Genomic DNA, 24639 nt, shown 5'->3' on the forward strand with positions numbered 1-24639 from the left:
ATGATGAACTCAGGGATTCTGTCTCCTGGCTTCAGAAGCAGTTACTGAGCCTCAAATATGCTAAGATTGCTGAGTGAGAGTCTTATCTCCTGTAGAGAAGGAACTAAATTTGTGGAAAAACGGACACAGCTTTTAGCATACCAGTGACTGATCTGTAATGCAAGATGCATGCACAGCCTCACCAAGAGTCTACTGTTAAAGTGAGGGCTTTGATTGGAAAAGAAGGGACCCCTGCAACTTGGAATGGGGACATGTGGGAGGACCCTGATGAAGCTGGGGACACTGAGTTTGTAAACTCTGATGAACTTTTTTACCAGAAGGAACAGCTTCTCCATCCCCAGTAGTGGCAACATCCCCTCCCTGACCCATCCTGCCATCAGCCTTTCTACTTTTGTCTGAGGTGATAAACCCTGCGCTACCTGAGGCCACAATGATGGCCTCCCCTGAGGCGTTGCCAGGCAAAATAATGTTGATGCTGCTCAGGAGCCACACTCAACACCCCTGTTTGCTTCTAGACCTAAAACTAGACTAAAGTCCTGGTGGGATCCTGGAAGTAAGGTTGAGATTGTGACCCATGAGGAGGTGTGCTACACTAGAAAAGAACTGTTTGAGTTATCCAATTTATATAAGCAGCAATCTGGAGAACAGGCATGGAAATAGATATTAAGGGAACGGCATAATGGTGGAAGGAACATAGAGTTGGATCAGACTGAATTTATGTATTTGGGCCCACTAAGTAGGACTCTGCATTTAATGTTGCAGCTCAGGAAGTTAAAAAAAGGTTCTAATAGTTTATTTGCTTAGTTAGATGAAATATGGATTAAAAGATGGCCCCCTGTGGGCAAGCTGGAAATGCCTGATATCCCTTGGTTTAATGCAGAGGAAGGGATCCAAAGGCTTTGGGAGATTGGGATGATGGAGTGGATTAGTCACTTTGGACCTACTCATACCCTTGACAAATGTCTTGAGAAATAGATTTGTAAGGGCAGCACCTGCATCTTTGAAAAGCCCTGTAATTGCTTTTCTCTCTATGTCAGATCTAATGGTGGGAACCACAGTCACTCAACTACCAAATTTAAATAAATGGGAATAATTGGATCCCGAAGTGGCAGGGGTCAACTGGCAGGATTCAACTGTCAAAGGTAAGGTGGGCTTAGCTACCATAATGGGCAGCAAGGGCAAAGTGGCAATCAGAATAGTCTGACTCTTGTAGAGCTCTGGCATTGGCTAATCAATCACGGTGTTCCTCAAAGTGAAACTGATACTACATTCCTATTTAAATGATACAAACAGAAAACTTCTAGGTCAAATGAACAAAAGACTAATTTGAATTATAAAAACAGAGAATCATAGTCCTTCAATCAATTTCCAGATTTGAGCCAGTTACAGACCCAGAACCCCTTGAATGAAGGAGAGGCCGGGTCCCCTTGAGGAAGGATCCCACTATGTTACTGACAATTTATGCAGTGAATCATTCTCTCATCCTTCCCCAAGGAGACCTCTGGCCTTTTACCAGGGCAACTGTGCACTGGGGAAAGGGGAATGATCAGACATTTTGGGGACTACTGGACACTGGCTTTGAGCTGGTGTTGATCCCAGGAAACCCAAAATGTCACTGTGGTCCTCCGGTTAAAGTAGGGGCTTATGGAGGTCAGGTAATTAAAGAAGTTTTAGCCCAGGTCTGACATACAGTGGGTCCCTGGACTCATCCTGTGATTATTTCCCCAGCACCAGGATCCATAATTGGCATAGATATACTTAGCAGCTGGCAGAATCCCCACATTGGCTCCCTGACTGGGGGGGGGGGGGATGAGGCCTATTATGGTGGGAAAGGCCAAATGGAAGCCATTAGAACTACTTCTACCTATAAAAATAGTAAATTAAAAACAATATTGCATCCCTGGAGGGATTGAGGAGACTAGTGCCACCATCAAGGACTTGAAAGACACAGGAGTAGAGATTCCCACCACATCCCCATTCAACTCTCCCATTTGGCTTGTGCAGAAGACAGATGGATCTTGGAGAATGACAGTGGATTATCATGAGCTTAACCAAGTGGTGACTCTAATTGCAGCTGCTGTACCAGATGTGGTTTCATTGCTTGAGAAAATTAACACATCTCCTGGGACCTGGTATGCAGCCATTGACTTGGCAAATGCTTTTTTCTCCACTCCTGTCCATGAGGCCCCCCAGAAGCAATTTGCCTTCAGCTGGCAAGGCCAACAATACACCTTTACTGTCCTACCTCAGGATCATATCAGCTCTCCAGCTTTGTATCATAATCTTATTTGGAGAGAAAGTGATTGCTTTTTACTTCTGCAAGATATCACACTGGTCATTACATTGATGACGTTATACTGATTGGATCCAGTGAGCAAGAAGTAGCAAACACACTGGACTTATTGGTAAGACATTTGTGTGCCAGGGGATGGAAAATAAATCTGACTAAAATTCAAGGACCGTCTACCTCAGTAAAATTTCTAAGGGTCCAGTGGTGTGGCACCTGTCAAGATATTCCTTCTAAGGTGAAGGATAAGTTGTTGCATTTGGCCCCCTCTTACAACCAAGAAAGAGGCACAATGTCTAGTGGGCCTATTTGGACTTTGAAGGCAACACCTTCCCCATTTGGGTGCGTTGCTCCAGCCCATTTATTGAGTGACCCGAAAGGCTGCCAGTTTTGAGTGGAGTCCAGAACAGGAGAAGGCTCTGCGACAGGTCTAGGCTGCTGTGCAAACTGCTCTGCCATTTGGGCCATATGACGCAGCAGATCCAATGGTGCTTGAAGTATCAGTGCCAGATAGGGATGTTGTGTGGAGCCTTTGGCAGGCCCCCATAGGTGAATCAATGCAGAGGCCTCTGGGATTTTGGAGCAAGGCCCTGTCATTTTCTACAGATAACTACTCTCCTTTTGAGAGATAGCTCTTGGCCCATTACTGGGTTTTGGTGGAAACTGAATGTTTGACTATGGGTCATCAAGTCACCATGTGACCTGAACTGCCCATCATGAACTGGTTGCTTTCTGACGCATCTAGCTGTAAAATGGGTCATACACAGCAGCATTCCATCATCAGATGGAAGTGGTACATATGTGATCGGACTCAAGCAGGTCCTGAAGGCACAAGTAAGTTACATGAGGAAGTGGCTCAAATGCCCATGGTCTCCACTCCTGCCACCTGCCTTCTCTCCCCCAGTCTGCGGTGATGGCCTCATGGTGAGTTCCCTATGATCAGTTGACAGAGGAAGAGAAGACGAGGGCCTGGTTCACAGATGGTTCTGCACGATATGCAGGCATCACCTGAAAGTGGACAGGTGCAGCCCTACGGTGCCTTTCCAGGACATCCCTGAAGGGCAGCAGTGAAAGGAAATCTTCCCAGTGGGTGGAACTTCGAGCAGTGCACCAGGTTGTGCCCTTTGCATGGAAGGAGAAATGGCCAGATGTGCGATTATATACTGATTCATGGGCTGCAGCCAATGGATTGGCTGGATGGTCAGGGACTTGGAAGAAGCATAACTGGAAACCTGGTGACAAAGAAATTTGGGGAAGAGGTATGTGGAAGGACCTATCTGAGTGGACAAAAACTGTGGAGATATTTGTATCCCATGTGAGTGCTCACTAATGGGTGACCTCAGCAGTAATAGAAGACATACAAATATTATAATGTAAATATTAACAACATTGATTGTATTTTCAGAGTATTTTGGAAGAGCTATGATTAAGAATTGTTAGACACTTTATTTTCTTAATCAAAAATATCCAATTCCTGATCTTTTGTTGGAATATCTCTTCCCTCTCTCCCTCTCTCCATCTTTCTCTCTCCTCTTTCTTCATTCCTTCGACTGTGTTGATATCCATGCTGATAGAGGAAGTATAACACAACCAGTATGAAATAGTGAATGCAGCCGAATCTCTTGCCTCCTCCATGAAGCATGTACTTTAATTGGAGAGAAAAATAATGTGAACCACATCTTGAGTCAGATGAACTGACAGATTGTTAATATATGACTTAGTGCCATAGAATTATATTAACACATGGAAGAATCAGAGGACAAGGGTCTCCGTGGAAGCACAGGTTGTCTGCATTTGCAGCAATGCATGCAGGAGTAAGATGTACTGAACACACATTGCGGGGTCTATGCCATGACTGGGCACTTTCTGCTTTGCAGGATTTCTGGTCTGAGAACCTACAGAACAGAACTCATCTTAGAGGAAGACCGATTCTTGTCAGTCACGACTGATATGTTTACCTCCCGACAATCCCATTCTCTGTGAAATTCTTTGTAAGATATGCTTATAACTACAGGACATTATTTTTCTGGAACATCTTCTGAACCACCCAGGCAGATGCATGGAAGGAAATAAAGGCAGGCGGGTTTTGAGAGCATGCATCTGTAGGTTTAGTTGCAGAGAGTCTCGGGAGATGCAGTGGCCCGTGGCCACGTAGCTGAACCAGTGACTGCAGACACAACTTCACGCTATTGTTTCAGCCTCATGGGATCCACGCTGTGTCCTGCTATCACCTTGGCCAGCCTTAACTGGGGCTTTCTGTCTCCACCAGGTAGTCAAAGGCATGCACATATTCCACAGACAGACTCCCAAAAACACTGTAGCCTGGAACAATTTCAGGGAAAATATGATTTTTAAGGCAGCCTCTGGGCTTGCACGGCTCCCTCCAAGCACTTCCCTGAAACATCTCCCTGTAGCCGACGCCAGACGGCTCCCAACATCTCAACTGCTTCATTTCTCTGTTTTTCCACCTTTGTTGTTGTTCTGAATTAAACTGCTGGAGAATGAAGCATTTCATATTCTGACAATGCCTGTGAGGGGTTCTTTACAGTGCAAGATAAAACATAAACCCTTTAATTAATTCTCTTTAAAAAATAGCAAATACTATTAACCGTTCTAGGATCTTAATAGGTATACATTTTCAACGTGCCTTCCTGTTTTAATTCCCTCCGTGCTGCTACTGTATTACAGATTATCTCTCCATATATAATTGCCTCCTCGGTGGCACACTCTATTTTTGGAATATTGTTTTAACAACACCTTGAACTCCAGTCATTCAGATGTTGCTGTCGTGTCCCTGGCATATGTGATTTTGACTGAAATTTATGTATCTCAAAAAAATGTCTGGAAATGGTCAGGATACTAATCAGGAACACGGAAAATTTAAGGCAAAAGCAATTTCATCTCAAAACAAGGACTCAATAAGTTTAGAATGTCTTCACATGATTTCAGCTCTGGGCCTAGCAATTAATTTCCATATGCTACCTGGTTTTTATAATTATAATATATTGTGTGATATTGTATTTTTTCATTTTTCCACCTTCTAATAGTAATACAGATTTATATCTCGCTCAGTAGTGTATAATGTACATAAAAGTAATAAAACTGTATTTAAATACACATTTTTATAATTCAGGCTTATCACACTATTTTTCCTGAGTAGGAAGTTCTACCCATGGTTGAAAATACATGCTAATTACCCCAGCCTGGTTTTGAAGGACCCAAACATCAGTCCAATAAACACTAGACAAATTTTCCAGGTTGAAAAGAATAGCATTGTTCTGTGTTAATGAAAAATAATAACAGGACCTCCAAGACCCACGGATTTTCCAATTACATTTGACAAAGTATAGCCACTATTTCCCCCAGGGTGTGTAAGAAAGTCTGTTTATGTGTTTGCTTATGTATTCATCCATTCTGAGCAGAATATGGCTCACCTTATGTGGCTGATGAGAGAAGGCACGGGTGGGCCGTGGTTGAGAATGGCAAGAGATGCAGGCTTCGCATTACTGGTTGGTTGATATCCTGCAATCAGGAGTGCGTTTTTCCCGCCTCTGTGTTTTCACAAAGAGAAACAGACACGGGAGTGGGGATGACCAGTGGGTGAGGTCAAGCCCAGCCATGGCACCATTAACCAGATCCAGAGCAGAAAGGTAATGTAAGAGTTTTTGCTCCTCTAAGTACTGCTCCCTGGTACAAGTATGAAGCTCCCTTTCTGAGAGAGTCCTGATTAGGCGGGAGAGCAGCTTTTTTGTTTTTGCATTTGATAATTAACCATGTGTATGCTTTCTACTTCAGATGCATTATAGAATTATTATTATAAAATCTTACATCATCACAGGAAATACAAAAGCATTGCATATGGCAGAGTATCATCGATTGAATGGATCATGAATACCTAGTTCCAAGGCTATGGATTTTAATTCTGATTAGGTCGTGAAACCATTTATGCTCAAATTTTGTCTCCAGTCTAAGTAAATAAAGGTTTAGTAAGCCCTATAATATTAATGTTTAAAGTGCTGTGATAGCCTCTTTTAGTTATTAATATTGTTTATAGATACACGTGTACTGATAAAATGATCCTTCAACCATACAGAGAGAAAACAAATATTATCACTCTAATGTTTAGAATTAATTCAAAAAGCAACAGTGGAACCTCAACCTACAACCTCACATGGCATAAATACAAAAACGAGGATAGCTAATTGAATAACTAGCAATGTAAACGTTAAAATTAAAATTTTCTCATGCATTTTTATTCTTTAACACTTAGCTAATCCGAGCAGTGTTTTGTAAATGCTAATTCACATTCCAGAAGCCCTTTAATGTGGTAAAAACTCTTCTCCCTGGCAGTGAGAAAGGGACCCTGTGGAACTTCACCCTGAACAGGACCGTCACCGTCACCACCGAACCTGCTCAGGGCACAGGCAAGGTCCCAGCGCACAGTTCTGCATCCACACGGCCTCAGAGCTGCTCCTTGATGGTTCGGCAACCCCCGGCAAGAAAGCGGTTCCCCTAAATGCATTATTTTTTCTCACACATAAAACGTATACCTTACATGGTAGCTTCATATTATATTTAAATGCAATTATATACCATAGTATGACTTCTTAAACTGAATATACAGGCTACAGTTCTACATTTTCCTTATAATAGAGGTAAATTATTTAAATATCAATTATGCAATGACCCTCTATGTACTCTAGAAACAGATACAGGCTGTTCAGCTTACATCCATGACTCCACTTGCCCTTTGATTTTTTTTTATTTTTATTTTTTTGCCCCAATTCATACACCACCTTATTTTCTTTCTGCCCTTTCATCACTCTTAAGCAGCTTCCTTGCTTCTTTCCATAGCGATGGTCTGGGGCAGCTTTAATCTGCTGCTTCTGATCTTCTGTTCAATGAAAAAGAGTTGATCAGTGTGTTTGCATTGTATATAAAGACAGTACAAAGATACAGCCACTTGGGAAAACAGTCTGGCAGTTCCTCAAAAGTTAAACACATGGCCCAGCACTCTCAGTGCTAGGTATGAGCTCAAGAGACTTGAGAATACATGTCCACACAGAAACGTGTCCATCAGTGCTCACAGCACCATTATTCATCTGAGCCAAAACTCAGGAACAACCCAACTGTCCATCAATTGATGAATCAATAAATGAAATGAATGGGGTATATCCTTACAATAAAATACAATTCAACTACAGAAAGGAATGAAGCACTTAAAGCTTGCATGCTATGACACGGTGAACCTTGGAAACATTATGGTAAGTGAAAGAAACCAGTCACAAAACAACACATCTCATACGATTCTATTTACATAAAATGACAGGAAGGAAAGAGCCATATTCAGAGACAGAAGGAAGATTAGCGATTGCCCAGGGCTGGGGCGAGAGGGCAAGGGATGGTGGGGGCGGGGATCACGAAAGGTTACAGTGTTTCTTTTGGAAGTGATAAAAATGCTCTAATGTTGTCTGTGATGACGGTTGCAAAACCCTGTAAACATACTAAAAGCTACTTCATTGTACACTTTAAGGGAGTGAATTGTGTGGTAGCGAGTTGTGTCTCAATAAAGCTGTTACCAAAACAAAACAAAACTGACTCATGAGCAGTGTGTCAGAGCCTGAGAAATACTGCTCTCCACGAGTGGTCTGGCTGACTTACCAGATACTTACAAACTTTATTTTCTGACTCCTGCATATTTTCTGGAGAGTGAGTTCTACAACTACAACATTTGGAAGGTTAGTTAATGCATTTTATGCAAAGAAGGATCTCCAGTGATTGAGGACACACACTTTAGCCCCACAAATGGACATCTTGACACCAGTGTGTGAAAACGGGTTAAAATGACACGTCAAGGGTAGCATGCTTGGGTGGGGTGGCGAAACAGAAGCTCTGCAGGTGAGAGGAGCTGAGGCAGGTGGGAGGGGAAGGCGAAGCCGTGGGGTGCAGCTTTGGGAAGGGGGCAAGTGTGGCCGGACAGGCTGGCAGAGCAGCCCCTGAACAGCTCTGCCACTGTGCAGGTGTCCTGCTTTCACATGACTTCACTATGCACACACAGCACGTGCAGACCTCACTGTCAGGGCACATATAACCCTGGAAATGCAGGGAAAGGCCCCTCCGCTGCGCCACGTCCTCCAGCTTCCCGCCAGCCGTGCTCCTGGTTCCCAGAGACCAAAGAGAGACAAAAGTAGCCAGGAAATGTTTGGAGACCGAGTGCAGGAGTCTAAAATCATACTGCAGCCCCGAGAAAATATCCAAGTTTGATTTTTAATAATTCACAAATAACTAGTTACATGTGCCACAAATTCCATTGTGATGCCATTTAAGCCAATGAAAAGAAATTCCATCAAAAAGGAAAAACATTTCCTTGTTTCTGAACCCAGTCCCAGGCACAGAGCTGACGGTCTAGTCACCTGCAGCACAATGGCTTACCCACTGAAAAGGAGCTATATGACAATATGTCTTAGGAAGATTCTGGCTTTATCTTAGAATAAACGGAACGCCCATGGAGCTCTGTCCTAACACTTAGTGAGAACAGACAAGGCCAGACAAGCAGATGGCCAGAGACAGAGAACGCCTAAGATCCTGCATTTTTCCTTCTAGCCATAAGGGGACACAGAACCCAATGCCACAGAGAAGGCAGGTTAAAACTAATCAATATTTTATGCCATCAGCTGGCCTGGCATATTACAGTTATGACACATCTTTAAAAGCAGGATGAAAGAGATAAACACAATGATTGCATTAAAATGTCAAGAAGCAAGTGTGCCAGCGGCGATGGGCTTCGGCGGTTCCTCCCTCCACACACAGTCCAGCCACGGCACCAACATGCTGGAGCAACGTAGGACTGGGCCTTCCCTGGTATTCCTGGAATCTCAAAGATCACAGCCCGTGCACAGAGGCTGCGCATATTAATTTACAACAGAGGCAGGCAGGAAAATAAAACTCTCTGTGGTTCTTCTCTAGGGCAAGAATAATTTAAACTAACATAAATATAAAGACAAACATAGAGATGGAGATGAAGACAAATGTGAAAAAGAGGAAGAAGGAGGAAGGAAGGAGGAGGGGGAGGAGGTCCAGAAGGTAAGAATTCCTGGTAAAACATAAGTAACATTGAGCCGACAAACAGCAACCTCCAAGTACCCGAGCATGCTGCTGGGACCGAGAGGCTTATTTTCTCCGGTCCTTTTGGCAGTTTCTTTGCCTGCTGTAGATTGAAGAAAATAGGAATAAGCATCTTTCGACCCGCAAACAGATGTGCTTGATAAAGAAAATGTCAGCAAAAATACTAAAGCAATGTGTCACAGCAGCTTTCTGACAGATAGAGGGAAAAGGTAAAAAATGTTCTATCATGTCCGACAAGGTGTTCTTTTTGAGATTTAAAGATCACTGTGCAACTTTAAACATGTTTGTCACTTTGGCTCTGACTGCAGCTATCTGGAGCTTCAGAAGAACTTTATCAGCTCGGCATAGGGGGAAAGAAAGGAGCCCGTTCCCATTTATCTCAGCTCGGCTCCCTTCAAAGCCAACAAATAAATTACAGTGTACATTTGATACAAATTGATTTCTTAACTCAAATAACAATGTTGTCCTCCCGGTCGGGCCATGTGTCACTCACTCGCGAGCCTGAGTGAAAGGCTCAATCTGTCTGTGTGACAGAAATAGGCCTGGAGCGCCCGGGAGGAATGCTAATCGCCCCGGCCTGGCCCGGCTTTGTGGGCCGGCCGCGATAAGGGGGATCAGGCCCAGCCGCTCCCCACCAGGGCCGCATCCTGTCCGTGCCAGCGCGCGCCCTCGGCCTTGGGCTCGTCGGCCTGTTTCACTAGGAAAATCAGATCCGGCCACCGTGGCTAGGATGCTCACGGCCGGGATGAGCCGGAGCTGCAGTGAAAGGAAGCCCGTTGAGTGTCTTCAACTGATGTTATCGGCCGCTGGAGAAATGAGATATTGGCAGGGCCTGCCGAGTCCCTCGCAGCTGAGCAGGTTAATAAGGTGGGGAGGGGGCTGCAGGCTAATTGGATTTGGCCTGGCTTGATCAACAGTGTCAGGCCTGCTGCCAGGAAAGCACATACAGGGTGGTTTTCTCTTTGTCTAAATTTCAGCCGGGAGAGGAAAAGTCGCACTGCTCTTATGAAGCTGAGGGTGTGCTCCCGAAATCCTATCCTCGTGGGCCCAGGGAGTGGTCCTCGGCAGCAGAAGTGCTTGGGGGTTCCAATCCTGGGTGCGTGACCTCGCCGAGCTCTGCCAGTTGGTGCCCATCAAGGCATCAGAACCCAAAGGGCTAACTGGAGGTGGGAGGCAACTGAGGTAGGAGGCATTGGCCTCCTGGATCCACGCAGGTCTTCTACACTGGCCTGTCCACACAGGTCTGCCTAACGGTGCCCGGAGAGAGCTGCTGCTTCTCTACTGTTAAGGGGGACAGTGCTGCACTCTGCACACCTGTGCAGAAACATTTCCAATGTGTAGGAAGCAGGTGGATGGGTATCCTATTTCTTTTTATTTTTAAAATTATTTTTATTTTATTTTATTATTTTTTTTTTTGAGACGGAGTCTCGCTCTGTCGCCCAGGCTGGAGTGCAGTGTTGGGATCTCGGCTCACTGTAAGCTCCGCCTCCCGGGTTCACGCCTTTCTCCTGCCTCAGCCTCCCGAGTAGCTGAGACTACAGCTGCCTGCCACCACGCCCGGATAATTTTTTTGTATTTTTAGGAGAGATGGGGTTTCAACGTGTTAGCCAGGATGGTCTCGATCTCCTGACCTCATGATCCGCCCACCTCAGCTTTCCAAAGTCCTGGGATTACAGACATGAGCCACCGCGCCTGGCCTGGGTATCCTATTTCTTAATCAGTCTTCACATGCTTAGGGCTTATCTTGACTTTAGAGCCAGGAATATTTCACAGAATCCCACCTCGTCCCCATCATCACCCCATCATGGGAGCACCTGTGGTTTTTAACATTCCTAGAATATTGACCTTCAATTAAATGATGAAGTCCTTCAAACATTCATACAGCAGCACAGTCATTGATAATTTTATCCGGAATGCATCCTTCCAGTCAAGTTTAACGTATTGAAATTGAGAGGTGAGTTCGGATTGTTTATTTCTTAAAAAAAAAAACTTTGCATTATGTAGCTTTGTCAAATCCTATCAGAGAATATCTTCATTATCCAGAATCTCTAATCTAGCAATTTGGCCCATTCAAAGTCTTAGCCTCTGATACTATATATCCCTTGCAGAGAAAGAGCACATTATCAAATGTGCAGGTGACAAATATGTACTATTTCCAATATCTTTTGCTAAGTACCTTGAAAATGTCCTGCATCAGAAATGTTCAACTCTTAGCCAAGTAATAAAAATGTAAACCAAGTTATGTAAGATTTTCCTAGCGGACACATCAGATAATGCTGATGTTTATGATTAGTATCTTATTTAGGGTCTTTTTTTTTTTTTTTGGCCAGCAAAATTTATCCAGGGACAATTGCAGTCAGGGTACTGGACTGGATTTTTAAAGGAGAAAAGAACAGTGGTGGGAGATTTGCCTGCAAAGTGCACACTGTTTTCTTGATGTCAGTGTATATTGCTGGGAGCTCTGAGTGAGCTAATCCCACACTCTTCCTTCTGATAGGCAATTCTCTGTCAGTTAAGAGATGCTTGCAGGAATCAGGTAGTGCTTGCAATATCTGCTCTATTCCTAGTAAAGGTGACTTGGGAATGATGCTCCGACCCAAGGCTGTTTAGGCATCCATGCTCTCCGTTTATGTATCTGTGTCTACCGGGTTGCCATCAGGTGGCAAGAAGAGCACTGATGTTTTCTGGGCCTGCTGGGAGGCAGCAGGATGGGGAGTGGAGAGCATGGCCCAGGCGCATGTAGCTAACTCCTGAATGAATCAAGAATGAACACGGATAATAGGTTTCATCCCCAGACAAGTCTCTCTGACTTCTAGAAAAAGAGCCAGGGACTTGCAGAAAAGGCTGCTCAGGGCGTTTCCTCTGGGCAGGAGGGAGAGAAGCAGAGGCCAGGACTGAAGTCTCCTTCAACACACACTACTGACAAAGGGCATGAAGGGCATCTGTGCAGCAAGGAGGCATCTCAATGGCTCTGAGTCTCAGATGCCCGAGCCTTGATTCAGCTTCCCAAAGTTAAATATATATGTTTTATATTTTATATGTGTGTGTATACACACACATATACACACACATACACACATATATACACACACAGATATACACACACACACACACACATATACACACATTACCTTGCAAGACATTAACTCAATTAATTTACACAAATATTTATCAATCACCTACCATGTGTCCCAGGATACATCAGTGAGTGAACGACAGAGACTCTGATGCTCACGGGGCATTCATCATAGCAGAAGACAATCAACACTGATTATCAATGTAATTCAAAAGTAAATGAAACAGTATATTGGCAGGTAATATGTGCCATGTATTAAAACAATTCAAAGAGGGTGAGGGAAACCCACAGCTTGGGATAAATATTGTCGTTTTCAGTAGTGTGCTCAGGGTTGGCCTTGCTGGTAAGATGCCCTTTGAGTAAACTTGGGGAGGATAAGATGCCCTTTGAGTAAACTTGGGGAGGAAGTGAGGGAATTAGCCAAGCAGACACTGAGAGATGGGTGTTCACAGCACCAAGGTTCTGAGGTTGGGGAGCGGGGCTTAGAGTGTTCCAAGAAACAGTCTGGACACCATGTGACCAGAGCCTGTGAGATAGAAGTAGTGAAGATGAATTTCTGCCCGTCAGAGTGCTGGGAGGAACCTGGCTTTCACTCTGCATGACATGGGAGTCAGCTTCAGGGCAGTTCAGCAGAAGATGGCCGCCACCTTGCACTTCAGGGCTCCCTTGGGCTGCTTGGTTAGCAATATACTGTAAGGGGCAATGGTAGAGGCAGGGAGGCCATTGGAGGTTTACAAGCAATGGAGGGAGAGATGACAAGTCTTTAACCATGATGGTGACACAGGTGGTGTGATGTGATTTGATTTGGGTCATCTGTGGACGGCAAAGCCATATTTCCCTGATGGACTGGGCATGGGGTGCAAAAAAAAAAAAAAAAGCTTTCAACACTTTGGCCTGAGGAATCGGCGGCAGGCTGGAGTTACTATTGGCTGAGAAGGAAAATTTGCAAGAAACGCAGGTTGTTCAAAAGGTGTGATCAGGAAAAGAGCTTTGGATCAGCAGTTTCTGAGAGGTGCTTGTTCATTATCCAAGACATTCAGCAGGTAGTCAGAAACACCAGAGGCAAGGCTGGGTGAAGACGTCAAATCTGGAAAATGTTCAGCATCTGAACGGTATTGGAAACAATGCCAACAAGGGCACAATGGGGCTAAATCGAAAAGGGGAGAGAGGGGCTTCAAGGAGGAGACCTGTTTCCACCACTGAGAATCCCTTCAGAAGAGAAGAGCCCCATGGGAAGGAGACTGAGCTGGAGGATCTTCACAGTGGGAGGTGAATAAAGAGGGGGGTGAAAAGGAGCTGTCCCTGGTGCCAAGTACTTATCACTGCCCAAATGTAAAGGCAATGCAGAAGGACAAATGGACCTAGTCTCACGGAGCCCACTGAGGACCTTTGGAAAGTAGAGCAGTGGGCAGAACAGAGAGCACCCGTCCTGGGAGTTTTGCTGCAAAGGAAAGCAAAGAATAGTGGGGTAGCTGCAGAGGGAAGGGGCCTGGAGGGGAAATCTTGTTTTTTATTTTGTTTTGTTTTGTTTTGCTTTTATCTGGAAGAAATAATATTAAGTACTGTAGGAAGTGATTCGGCAAAGGGAGCAAACGTGGGAGGCGCATGGGGGAGAGGGGCTGAGATGATGCCATTCCTTTCCTCTCTCCTGCTGAATGTGCCTCCAGCATCTGCGTGTACACATTTGGCCATACAGCGGAAGGCAGGGCGCAGAGTTCAAAGACTCATCCCCATGGTCCTTTATATTTTAAGTAAGAATTGTTGGCGTGCGACTAAGATCCCCTAAGCAGATGCTGAGGCAGATGTTGACAGTTAAAGAGTTGGCTGCTGGGGGCATCGTCTCTGCACCCTGACCACAAAGCAGGTGCCAGGATGCCCCCACGAGCTGCAGCTAAGAAAGGGAGAAGCAGCCTGTCAATGCCATGAGTGATCATTACAGGGCAGTAAATGGGCCTTTAAATTCACTGTCAGTTGAATTTGCAGATGTAGGAAGCTGAATTTCATTCACGTATTTTTTTTCCTATAGGAAAGCATCTTGCTTATATTTAAAATTTATTTTTTAAATCCGTGATTTTCAAAGGTTTTGACTGGGTCATTCGTTCTCCCGAGGCAGCACTACAAAGGAGGCTGGGAGGTAAGCTCATGAAAGCTGAGCGGCCCTGGTTGCAGGTTTGGGGAGTTGAGGATGGCTGCAGACAGCAAGATTTCCTACACTTACACCTGCTCCCCTGGCCGGGCCCCGTGATCCCCAAAGAGTTGCACCTCTCTGTCCTAGATCATTATTGCTTGTGTTGACAGCAACCACAAAGGTTAACAATTGTTGAGCCCCAGGCATTTTATCCCACTTATCTTCCCAATGTAACAGTGGAAGAGCGCTGTGTACGTATAAGGGCCCAGCTACCTTTCTTGAGTTTCACAACAGCTTATCATGTAGGTGCACACACTAAATTCTACACACACTTCCACAGGCATATTTCCCAACGACGGCTTGGTAAGAATCACCGCAACTTTAGCCAAGGCCACAGGGAAGTTTCCTTGTGGTGATGCAGGCACGTGGAGGAGCCAGGAACCGAGAGATCAGTGGAGTTTCATGAACTGAGGGAGACTGGCCTGGGCCCTGGGGCAAGGCAGGACTTGGGAAGATAGAGAATGAATGGAAGAGTGATCGCTGGTTGTTTGGGCTCAGACAGGCCTACCAGCCTGACTGTTGGAAGAGCACATTCGACAGATGGGATGTAGCAGCTGGAAGAGCGGGTGCCAGACAAAAAATCCACTCATGAAGTCAGAGCTACCTGTGGCACTGGTACCCTGTTGGAAGAGTCTTGTTGTTCTTCTTCTACCTGTGGTCCAACTTGGACCACACCTGAGCCCAGGGGGACCCTCACCCAGAAGACCCTCTTTGACTCTTGCTGTGGGAGCAGAAAGATTCATTGTGACACCAATATTCCTCCCCCAGACCTGGGTTTTCCCCTCGGGAGAGGAGCAGAGCCTTTGCCTTAGAGACACTCAGGTGATGGCCAGTGCATGAGTGTCCTGTGGGTGCTGCAACAAAGTGCAACAACGGAAATGTATTCCCTGGGAGTTTGGGAGGCCAGAAGTTCAAGGGCAAGGCATAGTCTGCAGGATGGGCTCCTTCTGAGGCTGTGAGGGAGAATCTGTCCTGTCCCTCTCTCTGGCTTCTGGGGGCTGCTGAGAACGCTTGGCATTCCTTGGCTTGTGGCTGCATCCCCTGATCTCTGCCTCTGTCCTCATGTGGCGCTCCCCTATGTGTCTCTATCAGCTTTTAAGAAGACCCCAGTCTCACCAAATTAGGGCCCTCCTCGTGTAGTACGACCTCACCTTAACTAATCACATTTGCAGTGGCCCTATTACCAAAGTTCTGGGAATTAGGAGTACCGCTTATGAATTTTTTGGGGTGTACAACTTAACTCGTGACAGTCAGCAGGAGCTCCCTCCCTTCCTTCAAACAACCCATGGATTTAATGAGCCTCTTATTCTGTGGATCAAGCCGTGTTCAATACTTATACCAGAGAATACTCACTTACCCCATGTGCTGCTAGAAGTAACTTCCAGGTTTTAACTCACTTGATCCTACTGATACCGGCATGAAGCAAGAGTGGACCTTATTTTCCACACACGGAAATGGAAGCCCAGAGAGGGTGAGTTATCCAAGGTCGCATAGTGAGGAATGCTGGGACGAGAATTCAAAAGCACGCAAGGACTCCATGTCCACACTGCTGGGTGTCTCTCCTGAAGACACAGACGCTTGAGTGTGTCTAAAGACGCTGCACATTCCTGCTCAGGGAAGACACTTCCCCAACTTTCTCTGGTGCATTGCGTGATGCGTGAATGATGGATGTAACACTACAGCATTGTTTTGAGGTTAGTGGGTTTTTATATATTTGAGCCAATGAAAACAAATCTTAGAGTAAAATCTTTTTTTTTTTTTTAAGGGCATTTGTCTAATTGCCTACCAGAGACGTTTTGTCTCCAAAGCAATCATGACACCAAATGTTCTGCTTCTTTTGGGTCTCTGCTACAGAAATGGAAAATCTTAAATCAAGCCTTTCTCTCTTGAAAATAAAAAGTCTATGGAATAAAATAGTCTACTGAATAAATGGTAATATTATAAAAAATGTTCTGCAACAAAAAAAGAGCACATTTAGTCAGGAAAAATAAAAGAAAGAAAATAATTTAAACCAAACTTTACTTTGCTTCCAATTAAAGTGCAGGTTTATTTTCAAAGAAAGAAAAATTACCCCTCACCCTAAGTGTGTGTCTGAGACACAAACCTCTGATATAAAATTAGCTCTGCCTTCAAATCTTCTACGTTTAATGATTTCTTCTTTTAACATTTGGATCGTTTTATTATCTTTGGACACATATCAACATATTGTAGATGCAAAAGGCCACAGCCTGGGGACAGCAGAGATAATTTTCAATAACGTAATCACAGTGTCAGAGCAAATCAGTGAGGCTTTCCTCTTGAATTACTCTCAACGTGCAAAGGGACTTTCTAAGAATTTAGTGAAATCTGTCTTAGTCGGCTCAGGCTGCCATAACAAAATACCATTGACTGGGTGGTGGCTTAAAAAAACAGAAATTTATTTTTCCACGGTTCTGGAGGCTGGGAAGTCCAAGATTAAAGTTTTGGCAGGGTCTGCTGTCTGGTGAGGGTGCTCTTCCTGGTTCATAGACAGCCACCTTCTTAAGTGGTCACATGATGGAGAGAGCGAGCTCTGGCATCTCTTACTCTGAGGATAAGAATCCTGTTGGATCTGGGCCCCACCCTCATGAACACATGTGACTTTAATTACTTCATTACTCTCAATGCAGTCACGTTGCGGGTTACAGCTTCAGCTTGCAAATTGTTAGGGACATAATTCAGTCTATAGCAGAATCCATATAGTTATCAGAGGATCCATTTATCAATGCATGCAGTCATTTCCCCCATAGGATGTCACTTCAGGGACATCATTTGGGAAGCATAATTTATACACAATTTTATGATGAGATCCAAACTACCAAGCACAACAGGAGACAGCTATAGGATTTTTAGAAAGTTTCATGTATGCCATTATAATTAAAGAACTCTTAATTTTTAAATATACGTTTTAAGAGGCTGATCTCTCCCTCAAACAACCCACCAATGAAGCAAACAAACACATTGAGAAGCCCACCTCGGAATGAGCCATGGCACCCTCAGCACCCAGCATTCCTCTAGCTGTGGCTACCTGAACTTTCCAAGGTTTTGGGTTTCTTGAATAATCTATTCTGTATTATTGATCACTTTAACAGATTTTACTTATATTGTTTGTTTCTTTATATTTTATGCCGACATTTCAAATAGACACATTTCAGCACTATCAAACCCAAATATCTACAATGTAATTCCTTAGATGTAAGAATATGCTAACCACAATACTATGCTGTTCTTTCAAAGCACTTCACAATTTACAAAAGTTTTCACAAAAGTTTTCCCAGCATAGTCCTAACTTCATACTCATGCTGGGGGAGTGCTTGCTGCCATTGTTTTGTTTGTTTGTTTGTTTGTTTGTTTGTTTTTTTGAGATGGAGTCTCGCTCTGTCGCCCAGGCTGAAGTGCAGTGGCCGGATCTCAGCTCACTGCAAGCTCCACGTCCCAGGTTCACGCCATTCTTCTGCCTCAGCCTCCCGAGTAGCTGCGACTACAGGCACCCACCACCGTGCCTGGCTAATTTTTTTGTGTTTTTAGTAGAGACGGGGTTTCACCGGGTTAGCCAGGATGGTCTCGATCTCCTGACCTTGTGATCCACACGCCTCGGCCTCCCAAAGTGCTGGTATTACAGGCATGAGCCACCGCGCCCGGCCCTTGCTGCCATTGTTTTTGGATGGGGTGATAACATAGGCAGAGCAAGCAAACTGAAAGAAGCCACACCAGAAGTGGGGAGTGGAGCAGCCTCTCCTGCTTTTGAATTCTAATTAAGGAATAAACTGATGTTTAGAACAAAATACAGCTTTTCATTCCTGGTGGTCATTTGAGATCTATTTCTAGCACTTCACTCTTTTTCAACATACAAACAAAATAATCTTCCCAGGAAAGAGGTAAAGAATGCAGTATTTTCCTTTTTAAATTATTGCCGTCAATGGTGCTGTGTGAATGAGCACATGTGCCACGTTGTGAAGATCTTTCCAACCCACAGAAGGTTTCTCACAAAGATCGATTCATGAGCTTAGACCCTTGGTAACTAGAAGGAAGCAATATATAACTTGTCAATCAACGCACCAGGGTTCATCCTGTGTGCAATCGTATTTATTTTCTCTCTCTTGAAAAAGAGACACTTGTGCTATAACAACATTCTGAGTTAAAGAGTTAAAGTAATTTGGTTTAAAATGTGTACAGGATGAAGAAGGCTGGCCAGAAAATACTTTGATCCTTGAAGCTGCCAAAGCTTATCTCCATGAGTAAAACAAAGTAATGGGGCTGATAGCAGAGCCACTCCTTCCTCTTAGTACAGTTGCAGCAGGGACATGAGTCAATAGAAAGGTAGACTCCTCTCTAGCTTAGCTGGATAGGAGCTGGGAGTGGAGAAGCATCCTAAGAGCTAAATACAGCCAGATCCTGCTATTTAGGGTGGACCCTCTTACCGTCCCCAGGATTAAAAGCAAAGCACCTGAGAACAGGACTCCCTGTTCAGTGCTGGCCATGAGCATCAGCAGCATCTTCTCTCTGAAGACCACAGCCATAGCCGGGAGGGAGGAAATCAGAGCCCACAGGGCATCAGCTTGAGGCCGGGATGGGGAACCAGGAAAATGATGCAGACCCTTGGTGCTCCCCACCTGGATTAACACACAGACCTCTCTCACACAGACCTCTCTCTCTTCCCCTGCAGCCTGGGAGAGATGATGATTAATAGAGGGTACGCTGCACTTCACAGTGTCCAGGTGACCTTCATACCACCTGTCATTGCAGCTCCCCAAAGTGAGGTGCCTCCTTTCACAAATGAGGAAACAGATCATTGTCCCAAAGCGATTGGCCTAATGTCACACAGTTGGTAAAATGCAAAACTCAAACCAGGTGTTGTGACTCCACCTGGAGCAGCCTCCTGTCCCCAGGACTGTCATCTGAACACAGGAGTCTTGCGTCCTCACTTAACAAATGCAGGACTTGGCTTGTCCATCAACATCTTCAACAATACACCAGTGGAAGGCAGAACAGAATCCTATATCCAGGCTTATAACGATCAATCTGTTCTAAAACAACTGACTAAAACCAACAGAAGGACACAGGGACAAGGTTCACTCCAGGAGCAAGACCCTTGAAAGGGCTTCCAGGGATAAAGTTTTAATGAGTTGGTTTCTCGATGCCCAAGGATCAAGCCCAAGTTAGATGACCTGGTCCACAAAGTTCTTTATGGCCTGACCCTTACCTTCTCAGCTTCATCCTTGGTAATCCCCCAACTAATCCTGTGATTTGGCCATAATTGCTCAGTCATTCTTTCATAAGCACCTACTATGTGCTGAGTTTCCCAAGCTGGTGATGTTCTGTGTCATTTCCTTCCAGAAATGCTGTTCCCAGAGCCTGATGGTGCTCATCCTCCCAGGCTTGGCTGAGGTGATGTTCCTTTTGGAGACTTCTGAGACTTTCTAGACCAGATAATTTTCTTACCACTTGGGTCCGCTTGATAAACTTTTTAATAACCTTATATCCAATTTAACTGTCATTGACTTAAAAACAACGAAAGTTTTTATTTCTTCCCAAACTGTAAGTGTATACGCTGAACAATCATTCTAAGTGTCTATTGTTGTGTAACAAAACATCTCAAAACTTAGTAGCTGAGAACAACAATTCATGATTTTTGAGCAGGAAGGTGGGGGGTTCTTCAGCTCTACCAGAGGTTGGCAGAGGTCACTAGTGTGCCTGCAGCTGGGAGCTTGACAGAACACAGCACATCCAAACGTGCTCTCTCATCCTCTACCCCATCTCACCGTATACCCTCTCATGTCTAATTTCTCTTCCTTAGTATCTTCCTAAGAGCTTGGCAGCCCCACAGTATCACCTCTGCCACATTCCACAGGACAAAGTAAATTACAAGATGAGCCCAGGTAGGGGAGTTTACTCCACCCTTCATGGGAGGCGAGGAGACAGGTGCACTCAGGGAAGGGCTGCTGGGGGCTCTGTCTGCAGACGGTGACTACAAGGCCTTTTCCATCTCACAGCCCTACCCTTCACAGTGTCTGAAGTGCTGCCTACATAATAGATGCTCGACAGATGTTTACTGACGAATGTCTGTACAAGACATCTTGTCCCTGGAGGAGCTCAGGAACACTTGGGTGGCCACATGAGAGCTGTGCTCTGGGAGGACTCTGCCTTGGGAGAGAAGACCCTAGGGAACCCTTCTGATCAATTCTAACCTCCTGACATCTCCATGGCTGCAACAGCAGCATGACTGGCGTGAATCACGCTGCCCTTGAATGTGACTGGAGGAGGCGGTATTTACAAGTCTACTGTGGGCCCGTATTGAACTTCACTTTGACACAGGCTCGCTTCTTTGGCAGTGAGAGTGAAAGGGGTGGAGTGAGTGTGCTGCTCTTGTTGGCTCCGGGACACGGACGAGGGCGCTGGCGGCCGGAAGAGGATAAGGGACAGGTGAGAGACAGGCCTCCAGGCTTTGGCGCTAGGATTAACTTCCCTTTTTTTTTAATTGGTACCATTCTTGTCAATGAATATATTAGATATGTTTGGATACCCACATTTTTTAAGCCTTGGAATTTTGCACTCTGTTTCTAAAACAGGATAGGGAACCTCATAAATTAACTCATTTGGCTGAGTGCATACACCATGGGACCTACCAGTCACACTGTGGGGAGAGGTCGGCCCTGCCGCCTGGCCGTTCCCCTTCGGAGCCTCCCTCCTCCGCATCCAGCCACCGCTCCCTCCCAGGACAGGCAGGCGGTCCTCTGACCTCGGTCCTCCACATACGCTGTCCCGGCTTCTGGGATACCTGCCTCCTGGGCTGAGACTTCCTCACTCTTCATGCAGTGAAGCCATGACCATCACCCCCAAAACAGGGTGGGACTCATCATCAGAAGGGGTCTCTATCATCATGTGGGTTTGTTTCCTTTCTTTAAACAAAGTTTCATTAATTTAATTTAATTTTGAGAGACAGGATCTTGCTCTGTCATCCAGGCTGGAGTCCAGTGTGCCCATCACGGCTCCCTGCAGCCTTGACCTCCTGGGTTCAAGCACTCCTCTCGCCTCAGCCTCTGCAAGAGCTGGAACTATAAGCACGCAGGTACCACCACTGCCTTTTTTTTTTTTTTTTTGTAGGAATAGGGTCTCGCTCTGCTGTCCAGGTTTGTCTCAAACTCCTGGTCTCAAGTGATCCTCCTGTGACAGCCTCCCAATGTGCTGGGATTACAGGCTTGAGCCACCACACTCAGCCTGTGTTCTGGCTTTGTCTCTCAGGCTGGGGTGCAGTGGCACCATCTCAGCTCACCACAACTTCCACCTTCTGGATTGAAACCATTCTCCTACCTCAACCCCCCGAGTAGATGGGATTACAGGCACCTACCACCATGCTCAGCTAATTTTTGTACTTTTAGTAGAGACGGGGTTTCGCCATGTTGTCCAGGCTGGTCTTGAACTCCTGACCTCAAGTGATCTGCTTGCCTCAGCCTCCCAAAGTGCTGGGATTACAGGCATGAGCCACCACACCCGGCCTCCATTGCTGTTTTAACCAACGATCACAAACCTAACTGGCTTCAACAACAAAGATTCACCACCTGGCATTTCTGGAGGTGAGAAGCCTGACACGGGTATCACTGAGCCCACGTTCAGGTGTCCAAGCTCTACTTCTTCTAGAGGCTCCAGGATAGAACGCATGTCCTTACCTGTCCTCGCTCCAGAGCCCACCAACACTCCTTCACTCACTGCCCCTTCCTTCATCCTCAAAGCCAGCAATGCTGCATCCATCAGTGCCTTTCTTAGCTGGGTCTCCCTCTAGTTGACTCTCTCCTTCTGCCTCCTTCCACTTTCCAGGCCACTCGTGATGACATTTGGCCTTCTTAAATAATGCAGAATAATCTCTTCAGAAAGTCAATCAGTTAGCAGCCTTCATGCTACCTACAGCTTTAATTTCCCTTTGCCATGTAACCTGACATATTCCCAGAGCCTTCCTGGAGTGGGGCCGAGGGTGGGGGATTGTTCTGCCGACCACGTGTTTATCACACATTGTTGTTGCCCCTTGACTTGGCTGTGTCTTCAACTAGACATGTGTTGTCCAATACGATAGCCACGAGTGTAGTAGCCATTAGTTATGGAATTCCAATTAAGTAAACTTAAATAAAAATAAAAATTCAGTTCTTCCGTTACATGAGGGCCATTGCAAGTGCTAAATGGCCATATGGTTGAACCACCAGGCTGAATGGTGCCGACACACGGCATTTGCACTATCACATCAAGTTCTATGGGAGAGCACTGGAGACTGTTCTCTAAAGCCCAGGGTGGTACATGGCTCATCTTCAGATGCCACTGCTTAGTGTCTATGTAGCATCAAGCTGGCACCCAAGCGATACACACCAAGTGGATGAATGGCTGTCACAGGCAATCCTGAAGCAGAAGGGAGTGAGGCATCTTCTGCCCCTCATTTCCAGTGGACACACACAGATACAGATATTTCTAGCAGCCTGAATGCCGTAATGTAAGTGTTTATGGAGAAAGTGAAGAATAAGGATTCATTTGTGCAAATTATTTTAACTTGGAAACCACTGAAGAGTTACAAGTTGAGAAAGGCAATTAATGTTCCAATGATGAAAGTAGCCAGAGATAGACAGAATTTGCTCTTTGTCATTTGCTCATACTGGGCTAAAAAATGGCAATTATCTTTTCCTGAAAATCAGATTTTTTAAACTCTAATTAAAGTTTTCCTTTTTTATCTTTGAAACTCTGCCATGCCTCTGTTCCAAAAAGGGAGGCATGTGTGTGTTTTTATATGTGTGTGTGAGTGTGTAGGTAGGAGTGGAGTGAAGGGTGGACCAATAAATTTAAACCTAAAATAATTAAAGTGATTTTAATCTTCCAGGTATGGTAAATGTGTCTGCCATCAAAATGTGTTCATTCACTGGAAACTAGACATCATGCTAAGTCACTGTGTACAGAAGGCTTTGGATAACATGCAGAGGGAGCCCCAGTGATAGGAACTGGCCATCCAGCCAGGCTGTCCGCTGGCTTCCAGCAGCTGGTAAGTGCTTGGATCATAGGGAGGTGGGAGTGGAGGTGGAGGAGCTGGTCATGCTGGGGAAGGCTGCATGGTGCCTGGTGGCTGGGAGGCAGCAGGAGCAATCAGAAGCCTGGGAGCAAACAGGGTGCAGGTTCATGGGGCCTTTACTCCAAAGACAACTGCTGCCACATCAGCATGGCCCTCTGCAGCATAAAGTGCATTGCATTCACCACTCAGGAAGGGAAAAAAGAACGTTTTAAAGTGGAATTTAATACAAATATAACCATCTGCCGCTAGCCCCCGCCCTTTTTTTCTGGCTATTAGAGCAGAAGCAGAATAACCCTCCTACTTTTTCACACCAGCACATTCAGTCTTACTATGATTCTCGAAGAATGTTAATTAGGGGAAAATACCTTAGTTGTTAAAAAATGTAAACATCCATGCTTCTTCTTCACTACAATCTTTTCAGAACATGATATTCAGAGCTGGGCTTTAGAACTTCAGCGTCATATCGTTTGGTTGAAAGATTTTTCTTCTTGACTTTCCAAGAAAAAAAAAATCATTTGTGAACTAGCATATTGGCTCCATTTGTTTAGGCAAAACAAGGTGTTTTCTCATCCCGCAGTGAGGCTACTTTGAAGATAGCTGCTTTAGTGAATGCTTTGTGGCCAAGAGAAACAAAGCAGGTTCTCGAAAGAAATAAAATTAATTATCTCCATTTGCTACATATACAATATTCTATGCATTAAGTACACCATTAATATATACAAACACTCAATGTTGTACAGTGTTTTATTAAATTCACTTATCTTGCCCTTTCACTTTATTATTACATTACAGAATAAAAAACTCCACTAACATATCTTGTGTCAGATAATTATATTTCTTTTTTTTTTCTCTTCTTGGAAATGTAGTACCCTCATAGAATATCCAAAAAAGATAATTCATAT

The sequence above is a fragment of the Macaca mulatta genome, chromosome 6 (assembly GCF_049350105.2).
Source record: "Macaca mulatta isolate MMU2019108-1 chromosome 6, T2T-MMU8v2.0, whole genome shotgun sequence".
In the NCBI taxonomy this organism is placed as follows: Eukaryota; Metazoa; Chordata; class Mammalia; order Primates; family Cercopithecidae; genus Macaca; species Macaca mulatta.